The sequence below is a fragment of the Ovis aries genome, chromosome 23, assembly GCF_016772045.2.
Source record: "Ovis aries strain OAR_USU_Benz2616 breed Rambouillet chromosome 23, ARS-UI_Ramb_v3.0, whole genome shotgun sequence".
Taxonomy (NCBI): domain Eukaryota; kingdom Metazoa; phylum Chordata; class Mammalia; order Artiodactyla; family Bovidae; genus Ovis; species Ovis aries.
The window spans coordinates 19,424,440-19,436,979 of NC_056076.1; positions in this window are offsets into that span (position 1 = coordinate 19,424,440).

A 12,540-nucleotide genomic window follows, 5' to 3' on the forward strand; every position below is an offset into this window, starting at 1 on the left:
CTAATAAAGCCTTTGGATTACTGTGAGCAATTTTCCTCCCTCCCTTCTCCCACCTCTACTTTCCTCCAGAGGTTTTCTAAACCTACCACTGGATCATGCTGATGGAATGGTAACCAAAACCCATGCGTTTATCTCATAGAATTAAGATCTGGGGTTTGAGGACAAGTCCTCGAGGATTATTCTTTATTCTCATGCATGTTCCTTGCTCCTAGTTTAAGGAAGTACGCACTATAAAGTCAGTCCGAGCTGAAGGATGCCTGGAACAAAGTGGAAGGCGCAGAAATGGATCTGTGGAAGGTGCTTGTTGGCCAAATTCCAGCACAGGGTATACCTTCTGAATTGAGGCAACCAGTTGTTCAGCCTCAACCTAGCCTATCTGCCTACACTGGCTGAAGAACCATTGCTTGATGCCTACTAGAAGGCCTTGCTTTTACTAGTCCCAGAAAGAAAAATATAGTTTACCTATATCCACTAACCTAGTCTAACTCACACCCTTATTGCAATCTCTTCCCCTTCAAGATTCGACTACCCCACGGAATCAAACATTGAAGAGGAGATTACTGGAAAATATGAGTTACTAAATGTATCATCTCGGGCAAGTTACTGAATTTCCCTACATAATCGTTTTGAATATTTCATAAAAAGATTCATCAAAGTTCAGTGTGGTGAAGGATATGATACTTGCCAAACAAGTACTATTAATATTAAACTGGCACATGAGTTCAAATAAAGGAAGCATAAAGACTAGAATATTAAAAGTAGACTACTTAATCAACAGGGAATTTGAGATAGACCTCCAAGGATGAGTAGGATTTAGTAACTAGGCATTCTGAGAAAGGGCCTTCCAAGCAGGTGAGCACCATAAACAAAGACTCATCTTTCCTAAGGAAAAAGACCTTAATTAGCATTGCCTTTTCCCCTTCATTTTATGTGCATGAGGCAATTATTAAGGTGTAAAATCCAATCTAAAAGTTTTTTGTATCACCCCAAGAAATTTGGGAATAATGGTCAACTATTATTTGCCATCTATACCCTTTAGAATTTGAGTGGAATAATCCCAACCTCCATCTCTGCCACTGTCATGCTCCCCATCCCACTTACCTCTGAATCATAAATACCAGCATAAATTGTATTATGTATAATGGATGACTAGAGAGAAACAGAGTTGGTTTTATTAATGACCTCAGATTGGGGGCAATGACATGGGCCTCCCAGTGTTATGGAAATCAATCAATATGGCCTGACTCTGGGGACATTCTGACTGGCTCACAGACACCTCTGGATGATAGGGGAGGTGAGGTGAAAGCCCTCCCATTGGCTACCCAAGCCTGGAAATCAAACATGATTTATCTACATTAGTGGGCTTCATCTTTGTCTTATTATCCCAGCCACAGCTTGCGACCCAGGCCAACTCTCTTGCCTTTTAATAAACAGACTTAATAGGACTGATAGTTTGGCAATTTGTAGAGTAAATTAGATTTAATTTGGCCTGAATGCCACTGATTCTCATATTGTTCAAAACAATCTTATCCAGGGCTGCATGTTATCCCAACATGTTCTCAACGGATACAGCTGAAAGCAGCCAACTGACATATTTAAAGGAGTGAATGCTCTCCATGATCCTGCGGTTTTCTCTCTTCTCCCTTACTTCTTGTAACCAACTTCACTGTATATATAATAAGTTCCAGTAGGGAGACAGTGACTATGACAATAACAAAACCAGTGATAATCCCATTGTGCTGTCACTAATAGGTACCTTGGCAGAATAAGCTGAATATAATGTCCTCTTACATATAAAATATCAGTAGTTTAGAGATTTTGCATAAAAATCATTCTGAAGTGTAATATAAATGCTCCAGCCCTCTTCAACAATTGCACAAAACGCAATTTTACTTTTCCTTGCTGACTGGGAGCTGATCTGAGCATCATTTGTGATATTGTACTGGAGAGCAGTGACTAACTTAGGCCTGTGTAGCTGACCATCTGCCCCTAAACTAAATGGCCCTAGTCACGCATCTTGACTTCTCATCTTCCCTTTGTCTCTTCCCTCACAAGCAGCTGTCATTCTTCCGTCCAATGGAATACCCTGCCAGTTACAGCCTTCCCTCATCTCTAGAGTACTCATTAGTTCTGATTGCCAAAACATCCTGGCTATGGCAGCCTTGAACTTTCTGGCTCCTTTGAGGCTGGGGTATGTGGCTTGGGCCTGTCAATTTCATCACTAGTACAAGAACCCCATGAGGTTTCCTCTCTGCCATCACGAAAGGCAGCACTCCAGAAAGCACCTACTTTGTCAAACTAGGTCCTGAAGTGGAGCCCCCAGCCAACCTATGATGGCAGCAAAGAGAAAGAAGCATTCTAATAAGCTATCAGGAGTATGAGGCTATTTGTTAATGCAACATAACTTAACCTACCTTGGGAGTTTTACTTTTCCACTTTCTAATTTGGACATACTAACATGATTTGGACTTCGACATAAGATAACCAACTTTTTTTTTCTTTTTTATTTTAAATTGCTGTAAGTAGCTTTTCAGTGGGCTCTCATTTATGGGTAAAACACCTCAAAATACATCAAATCTATGATTATTGTTGATGTTTGGAATTTCTTTTTTTAAATATATCAGCTCAGCTGGGCTAAAACCATATAGAGAAAGAGTGACTTTTTCACTGTGAACAATGAGCTACCCCTTCATAATGGAAACAGGCCAATGTAATCAACCTGCCTCCAGGTAGCTGGCTGGTCACCCTGGGGAATGGTGCCATGTGCGTGTTGGTTTTTGCTGCTGGCCAACTGGGCACTTAGCAGTGGCTGTAGCCAGTCTTTGGTGAGCGGCAGTACATGTAGATGGGCCTACATATACCTTCCGTCTCTGCCATCGTGGCCACTTGGTTGATGAACATATTAGGGAATGACAGGAGTGACTGCGGAAGGAGGCTAACCAGTATCCACAGGACGGGTCATCCTATTCATGTGGTTATTAAAATCCAACATCACTGGCATCACCCTTTGTTGAGTATTCATGAATATCTGCACACCAGGCGCCCATTCTGATAAGTGTATCAGCAGGCCTTTTCCCCAGACCTTGTTGGCACAAATTTTCCACTTGTGTTCTTCCCAAGACCTTGACCTGCCAGCCAAACTGTCCATGATCAATGAACTGCAACTCTTCCCATCTCTCCTGGACTTTATCCAATGTCCTGCCACTGGGATGATTTCTCGTCACTATTGTTGTTGAGGGCCAACTGGGATGAGGCTATGGTGCAGCAACTATACACTTTTTTAATGGTGACTATCTCATGCAGAACCATCTGTACAATGCAAGTCCATGGTTTTCTTCTTCAGTGGACTTATCGTAAGGAGCTCCCTATGAGGCCATAGGTTGAAAGAGAGATGACCAGTGCATCAGAAGTAGAGGCCATGGGCATCTGGGCCACCCTCTCATGCAGCATGTGCCCTCAGAGCTTGCTTAAGCCCAGTCTCAATCATATCACTTCCATTTGATAATGGAGATCCCCTGTCCATGCTCAACATCATAGGTTGGTGGACCAGACAACACCAATTTGCAGTTGGCAGCTAAGGTCACATGGTAACTTGGTGGGCTGTAATTGAGCATTCAGTCTCTACTAAGGACCAATAGCAAGCCAAAAGCTACAGGAGAATAATTATATAAAGAGAGAATATGATTTTACTCATAGCTGAGTCTGTTCTGTGTTTCACCTATGTGCTATACTACGCGCTTAGTCATTAAGTTGTGTCCAACTCTTGGTGGCAAGTCCCCACTCCCCATCAAAGATGGTACAGGCTGATACCATCAGCAAAGGTCCATGAGGAAGTGAGTATGGAGTTCTGGACAAGCAGCACCCAGGGTAAGAGCAGTATTCCTGTTGCATTGACACAAGGAATTCTTAATTCTAGAAGAGTCTCTTTAACCAGGAAAAGTGCAAGAGAGAGAGGGAGATAGAGTAAGTGACAGAGTACAGATAGAGATGAGGGAGAGGGAAAAAGACGGGGGAAAAGAAGAAGAAGGAGAAGGGTGAGAAAGGAGCAGGGGAAGAACAGGGGAGGGGAAGGAAAAGGAAGAGAAGAAGAAGGAGAAGAAGCGTGGAGGGAGGAGGAAAGAAACAAAGAAAAAGAAAATGAGAGGAGAAGGAAAGAAGGAAGGAAGAAAAAGAGACAGGGGTGTGTGTGTGGGGGGGGGGGGGGGGGCGGGGACTGCTTATATGTGATTCTGGCCAAGCATCTTCCAGTTACCCAAGAAGGAAGTACATCATAAGTTGGGTTGCTATAGTTGGCCATTGTTTTGTTTTGTATTAGCTCTCAACAAAGAATCTCTCCAAACTGAAGAATTGAAAATATGGTATACAGTGGGGCAGTCTTCATCTGCACCAATATCAATCAACTCTACAAGAAGTCAACCTTGAAACTTGAGTTGGGTGGCTTAGAGACCCTCTGAAAAGGAAAATAAGGGATCATATGTGAAATGAATCACCAGTCCAAGTTTGAGGCATGAGACAGAGTGCTCAGGGCTGATGGACTGGGATGACCCAGAGGGATGGGATGGAGAGGGAGGTGGAAGGGAGGGTCAGGATGGGGAACACATGTACACCAGTGGCGGATTTATGTCAATGTATGGAAAAACCACTACAATATTACAAAGTAATTAGCCTCTAACTAAAATAAATAAATTTATTTTTAAAAAGGGGGATTGTGAACTAGACAAGCTGGCATTTGGAGTCCTGTAAGCCTGTGGCTCACAAGATAAAGAGATTTGGTTCTCTCCTAGCAATGCTGCCCACCCGCTCTTTGAGGAAATTCCTGTCCTGCTCTGAGCCTTGGGCTCCCCAGACAAAAACATTGTCTCTCTTTGTTCCTGCCTAGTGACACCATCAGAGACCTGAGGAAGTGCGGATGGTCCAGGAGAGGTCAGTGGGAGAAAAATTCAGGAGCTCTGGAGGTTATCCCTGTGTTGTCAGTGTTTGTGTTCAGAATGATCACTCTCAAGTCATCCAGAGAAGAGCATGGCATTCTCTCCATCTTCTCTATACTGTGACAAAAATAATTAGAACAAAATATTAACTATAATGAAAAAAATCTATGAAAATATGTTAGGTTTCATTTTTAATCTTAGAACAAAATTATTTTGGTTTTTAAGTGTAGATAAAGTTTGGTTCTGGAAGATTTAGTTATGCAGAATCCCTCTCAGGATTCTAAAATGTAGTCACTACAATGAATAAATGAGCACAAGCTTCTCCTGTTATTACTTCTAGGCAACTCACTGCTATTATTGTAAATAACAATTGCTGCCATACACAGAGGCAGTGAAGTCCTAGAGGCTGTGGCAAGCCACCTAATATCTGCTGGAAGTGATGCTAGGCTATTACTTTTCCCAGAAGTGCTGAGGCCGCAGAGTCGAGGCTCCTTGCCCACCACCCTCCAGGTAGATCTGTGGCCTCCAGAGCCAGGCCCAGTGCGTGGGAGTCAGGCCAGTGCTCCTGCTGGTACCCCGGACCCAATTGCTGGTGTTTCTCAGCACCTCCCATAACTCCGGACACTCCTGTCACTTTTGATGAACTTCACCTTTCCAGCATGATGCCTGTGTTCCATCTCAGGAAGTATTCTCAAGAAGAGACAGCGTTGGGGGAAGCACCTTGGGAGAGTGCTGAAGGACTAGTCTTATATGCTCTGTGCCTGAAAAAAAAAAAAAGAGAGGGAGATGGGAGTCCTCAGCCTCCCAAGACTTGGGGAGCCTCTGCTTTACCACAACTACTTTTGTCCCATCACAGAATTAGGGTCTTTCTGTCTCCAAAGGCTGGACTATGAAAGTGCCTTATGATGACTTTCTGCAGAGTTTGTGCTATTCAATGTAGCTCCTGAAGACTGCTTGGTCTAAGGAGGAGAAAGGGTGGGAAAGAAACTAACACTGGGAACGATTAAAACCTAGAGGGATGGGATGGGGAGGGAGATAGGAGGAGGGTTCAAGAGCAAGGGGACATTTGTACACCTATGGCTGATTCATGTTGATGTTTGACAGAAAACAACAAAACTCTGAAAATAAGTTATCCTTAAAAAAAGAAAAACCAAAGACGATGTCGCCATTCATTTCTCCCTCCATCCTTCCTTGCCCTTTCTCCCCTGACGTGTGCGTGTCTGTATGTGTGTTTCTATAGAAAATTAAGATCTGAAATAGACACACCCCAGAAGATGCTCACAGACTCAAATCCATGAAGCAGAGAAAAATAAACACATGACCCTAACAAGGTGGAAGTCAAGAAGAGTGGTCCAGGTAACATGTGGTAGAGGACGAGAAGAATCAGTATCTACTGGAATAGTGGGAGGGGGCACTTGAGCTGAAATGATGAGCAGGGGACAAAAGGAGAGAGGAGCCACAGGATAGTATAATATAATGTCTGAGCAGCGATTCTAGCAAAGGCTCCCTGAGAGGAGCAGCTCACCTAACCTGAGCTGTAACTCTAAGGAGTGGATTACTGCCATGATCCACATTCCAGGGATAAAAGAGCTGAGCTTCCTGCCCATGGCAATCTGCCCAAGGTCACAAAATGCACATAGAGCTGCCAGAGCAGGTACAGATTTGAGCAGTGTGACCCGGACTCCTAATCGCCCCACTGCAGTGTCCAGGTTGAGAGCCTGGGTGAGGGGAAGGATGAATCAGGACTCAGGAGGGCAGGGATAGATCAGCCAGGGTCAAATCTCCAGGGCCCTGGAGAAAGCCCAGCCCTCTCCTTATTGGCTGGTTTGCCCGAGGCTGATCCACCTCCTCTGTTTATGGCTTAGCCCCATCCGGCTGTCAGCATCCGAGAGCAGATGCTCACTTAATCCTTGGGATTAGCTCCAGATCATGGAGAATAATCAGCAGTCGGCCAAGGCGCATGCACACTCTTGCATATCCAGCTTCCTAAATGCAATGCTGATACCTAGTTCTGTCCCCAGATTTGCTCTGTAATACACAAACGAAGCAAAAAGCTGAGACAAGCCTGCCAAAGTTCTAGCCATCATAACTGACAAAGGAGAGATTGTCTTGTTATTTGGAAAATGTTTTGAAATCCTTAAATGAGTGACTGAATATGAATGTCTGTGTGTGAGAGGAAGAGAGGGATAAAGAGAGACAGACAGAAGAGAGGAAGGAGAAATTGTTCTAAACTTAATAGTGCAATATACTCTAATTTGATTCATGGAATATACATATCTATACACACATTCATACTATCTTTGAGTAGGAAAAGAAATACCTTGCCTTCTAATGACCAATAAAGAGAATGAGCTAGAGACCATTAGATGCAGAGGGTCAGTAAAAAGTTGCATGACTCAGGGCAAGGGAATCTCAACTTAGTCCTCATCTTGAAGATGGGTGGAGGGGTGCTTACATTTCCTGTTTCCTAGGTTCATGGGGAAAAGATCCATGTGAAGTACTTAAGAAAGTTGAAAATGCCAAATAAATGAAAGTGATAATTATTAGTAATCACCATCATCATAATTTAATACTGAGGATGACAGGCAGAGGTGGGGAAGAAGTAGATTCCATTATAATTATCTGGAAGACACAGCCAAAATCACATTTAAGCCAGATTTCCCACCTACCACTTTTCCTACTTCTGTACTTTCTGTTCTAAATCCCAGAGATTAATTAGGGAGCATGGCTGTTTGCTATTGTAAAACAATTGCTGGCATAAAAGATATAAGTTAAGAAGGCCCTTTTCCCATATATTTGGTGAACTACCTCTAGCCTCATGTAAAGACTCAAAGCTGCCTTATTCTTCATAGAACAAGGATGTCTTGCAGGGTATGGTGCTGGATCATCCTCACCCCTCACTCAACAGTCATTCATATTTGGTGGGCTCTTGATGACTACCCTGTCTTCTCTGTGAAGTGACCTTGGTCTGGGGATTGATTTGTGCTAACCAAATATGGAAGCACTAAAGTCAAGCAACCTTACCTTTAAGGTACTTTGGGGGCTACCCACCCACCCCGGTTAAAGTGCAATACCCAGCAAATTGTCTTTTCCTTCCAGGAATAGATCTCGGTTCCCATATGCCACACTGAGCTACTTAAATGTTTCCTTTTATTAGAAGAAAGAAGAAACAGCGCCAAGTTGTATGTCTCTTGTGATCCCATGTACTATGGCCTGCCAGGCTCCTCTGTCCATGGGATTCTCCAGGCAAGAGTGGGTTGCCATTTCTTTCTCCAGGGGAATGTCCCAACCCAGGAATTGAACCCAGGTCTCCCACATTGTGGGCAGATGCTTTATCAACTGAGCTACACGGGAAGCCCCTATAAGCTAAGTCAATAGCCCAGTTGGTAAAGAATCTGCCTGCAATGCAGGAGACCCTGGTTTGATTCCTGGGTCAGGAAGATCCTCTGGAGAAAGGATAGGCTACCCAGTCCAGTATTCTTGGGCTTCTCTTGTGGCTCAGCTGGTAAAGAATCCACCTACAATACGAAAGACCTGGGTTCGATCCCTGGGTTGGGAAGATCCCCTGGAGAAGGGAAAGGCTACCCACTCCAGTATTCTGGCCTGGAGAATGAGCATTCTAGCCTTGAGAATTCCATGGATGTACAGAGGGTCCAAAGTGTGCCAAAGAGTTGGACATGACTGAGCGACTTTCACTTTCTTTCACTTCCCCTATGCCATCTGCCCTTTTATATGGCGTTCATTTATCTTCCGCCCCCTTCACTCTGGGAAGCCCATCTCCAAATCCCTGTCTTTCCCTGCTCCACCTGCTCGTCTTCTTTTTCTAAAGGTTGGGACAGAAAAATCACTAATGAGGTCTTGGGTTTTCTCCATTTCCCGGTCTCCTCCCTTGTCTTCACTGCATCCTAAGACTTTTCTCAGATAGTTTTGTATGTTTTCTGATGTTTTTAATCAATGTAATTGTATCCTAAGACTTTTCTCAGATAGTTTTGTATGTTTTCTGATGTTTTTAATCAATGTAATTGTAACTTAAAAAGTAAAGTTATATCTTGTAAGGGATCACATGATGCAGGAGCATGACGTTTAGATACGGATTATGTAAACTCTCAATAATGAGACAGTTGATGTACAGCCCTCTGTCTCAAAAAAAATTTATATAACTGTGCCTTGACTTCTAACAGGAAGAACAATTCTCAGAGCTTTCTGAGATGCTTTTCTTGGGTTGCAATCCACAAAATTGACTCAAATAAAATTTTACATTCAGCAACTATGCTCCAATTTAAAAAAAAAAGAATTTTAAAAATATTTCCTAAAATGAAGTTAGAGTTCTGTACATCATTCCGCTTTCTTTCTTCTTTTCTCTTTCCCTCGGTGCAACACTGCACCTGCTCAGCACCTGCTCAGTGATATTGGGCACTCCCGGGGAAAAGAAGGAAGTAGGGGGCAAGACCCTGGTGTTTCTAGACCCTGTGATCCTGGAGAGGCAAGAGGGGATAATTGTGGCAGCGGTCACTCCTCAGCTCCTCCCTTCCTGCTGCCACCTCACCCCGGGGCCTTGTATGGGAGCGAGGCTTCTCCAAGACCACAGCTGACCATACACTGTTAAAGGAGCAGCTATCCTTGGGTTCCAAGGCGGCAGGTAACCTTTGATTTCTTCTACATTACTATATTTTCCAGATGTTCTACGTGAACCCTCTGTGGTTTTTAAAAACTTCAAGTATACATTTTAAAGCTTCCCTTGACAAATATCTCCCATATTTACAGTGTCATTTCTCTTCCCTTCATAGCTAAACTCGATTCAAAAGGACACGTGTCTCTTTCCTCACACTATGTTAATTCTTCTCAAAGTAATGACTTCATACCTGGTAAACCTTCTTTGACTATTATTTAACGCCTTTACGTTCAGTTCAGTCGCTCAGTCGTGTCCGACTCTTTGCGACCCCATGAATCGCAGCAGGCCAGGCCTCTCTGTTAAGTCGCTTCAGTCATGTCTGGCTCTTTGTGATCCTATGGACCCTAGCCCATCAGAATCCTCTGTCTGTGGAATTCTCCAGGCAAGAATCCTGGAGGGGGTTGCCATTGCCTTCTCCAGGAGATCTTCCCGACCCAGGGATCGAACCTGCGTCTATTACATCCCCTGCATCAGCAGGCAGGTTCTTTACAACTAGCGACACCTGGGAAGCCCGTACAGACCAATATTAATGTTTCTGGGACCGATTTCCTTTCTCTGCGTTCTCTTGTAGTCTTCATCCACGCTTTTGTGTCTAATTTTTCTCTCCTCACCATCTTGTTTGGGTGAGTCTATTAGATTTATCAACTCAACATGAAAACCATTCATTTAAATGTTGGATGTGAAGCCATTTATTAAGATTGGAGTAAGGTGTATCTTGCCCTACTCTCATCGTTATTTTAAGTTTTCTCTTGTTTTGGCTTTCTTGCTGCTGCTTCAGTATTTCTGTCCTTGACTCTGCAATACAGATTATCTGCTTATACATCCTGTGGTAATTTGTGATTAAAAATCATGGGTTTTAGTTCTAATAGTTTGCTGAATATGCATCTGCATTTCTCTCTAATTATAAAAGTTGAGATCAGATCAATACATTTTAAGCTCATTCCCACCATTTCCACAACATCTTCCTTTTTTTTTTTTTTCTGCAGGAATTATATCCTGGCTTTTGCAACTTGAGTCTCTGTGCATTCTTACTGCTAGGGTTTTCTGGTCTCAGTTAGCTCTCAAGTGTAGTGTCCCCTTCTCCTGATGTGTGGATGCCAGGGTCTTTGATGTCTGTTACAGGATGTGTTTACTGCTATCATAACAAGCAACAAACTGAAGTCTCTGTGTTTAACTGGGAAGACACAAGGCATTTTGTTGGAACAGGAATGAGACGGAGGGGAGAAATAGCTTCTTCCCGTGATCTGACCCCTGGCCAGGTCCTGGTCACCTGGCTGAGGGAAGAGGAGAGGTGGCTGCAGGATCTAAGGAAAAGCCTAGGATTGTCTGCCTTTGGGCTTAATGTAACCCAGAACCAGGGGAGACCTTCCTACCTCTGAGTAGGCCCTGTCTCAGGTCTGTCTCTCCAAAGCCTGAAGCACAGGAACATCCAGACACTGACTTTTGAAGCTAGCGTCCCCCCCTACCATGGGTGGGACAGTGGGTGAGCACACATCAAAAGACACTAAAGCAGGGCAGACCCGGGGGGGAGGAGCCACTTGGTACCCCAACATTTCTGCCAGCCCAGGAATCACTTCACAGGGACTCTCAGAAATAACTAGTGGCATTTACAGGGATGTCTGAGCTTGTTGTGCGTGCAGGAAGGGCTGTTGAGTCAGGAAGTTTGGGGCTGCATATTTCATGATTTAATCAATGGGCTAGATGTCTTCTAAGCTGTTCATGTTTTTCATATTTCAAAGAATTTTCTAGTGGTACTACTTCTTCAGGTATTTAAGGCACTGTCTTTTATCCAATTATTCCTTATATCCTTAGCAGGCTGAGTCTAAAGTCTTCTGCCCCAAGGCTGTGATGATTTAATCATGTCAACCCCCCCGCCCCCACCGCACACACACTTACATACATACACTGATGTGCATACACGCACACACACACATCCAGGAACGGTTCCCACACCCTATATGTTGCTATACACACTCTGGACTCCTGCTTTCCTCCAGCCTTCTTCTAGCCGCCTGTGTTCTGGCTTCCTGAGTCTGCTGTGGTCAGTGTGCCTGGGACCTCATTCAGGACACTGCTTCTAGCTGGCGAGGCTTATCCACACTTGGTGGTGACACTTTGGGGCTCCGTCGTCTCTGAAACTTCTGTGGTTATCCTCCAGCCCCATTCCTGGCACACTGCCGCAGCTAACACTTCCTATGGTTTTGCTTTATATCTTTGTCTTCTACTGCATTATTTCACCTTTGAGAACGCAAGAAGAAAAGTCAATATTATTTTTGTTTACATCCCCAGAACCTAGGAAAGGTTCTGCAGTATAGAAGGGATGGTAAATCTATGTTTATGAAATGAATGGAGAAGTGAATAAAAGAAAGGCTAAGACAGAAACGCAGAAGAAACAGGAGGTCCAGCAGAGGAAAGAGGGTTTTGGTCTGTGGGCAGTAGAGAGCCACTGAGAAGATCTGACAGAGCAAATCTTCTGAACATTCTGAATAAGGCACCGATGAAGGGCGATCTACTGGGCCCTGTGTGCCCTTACCTCAAATGAACTTGACTCATGGAAATGGCACCCTGCAAAACAAGCATTTAGGTAACATCTCTTCTCTGCGGTATCCAGAGAGATTATGCCAGTTAGAGGGATAGAAACAAAATGGAAATCACAGACTCGTGGACGATGGAGACCTTTTTCTGCTGTAATCATAGAGGTCACGGTCTCAGGAGTTGTGTCTAACTGAATAGGAAATTCAAAATATAATACTAGAAACCAGAAAAAAATCTTCCAAGAACCCTTTATTTCCACTCCAGTTTTTTTCCTATAATTACCAATAACCAGCTATTAGACTTCAAGGACAAAAATAACTCTTAAAGCCCCAGATAGAGATGCCAAACTAGTCTTTTTCACACTGGAAGCATTTAGGGAAGATGATTCCTTCAGGCCTTGAGGGT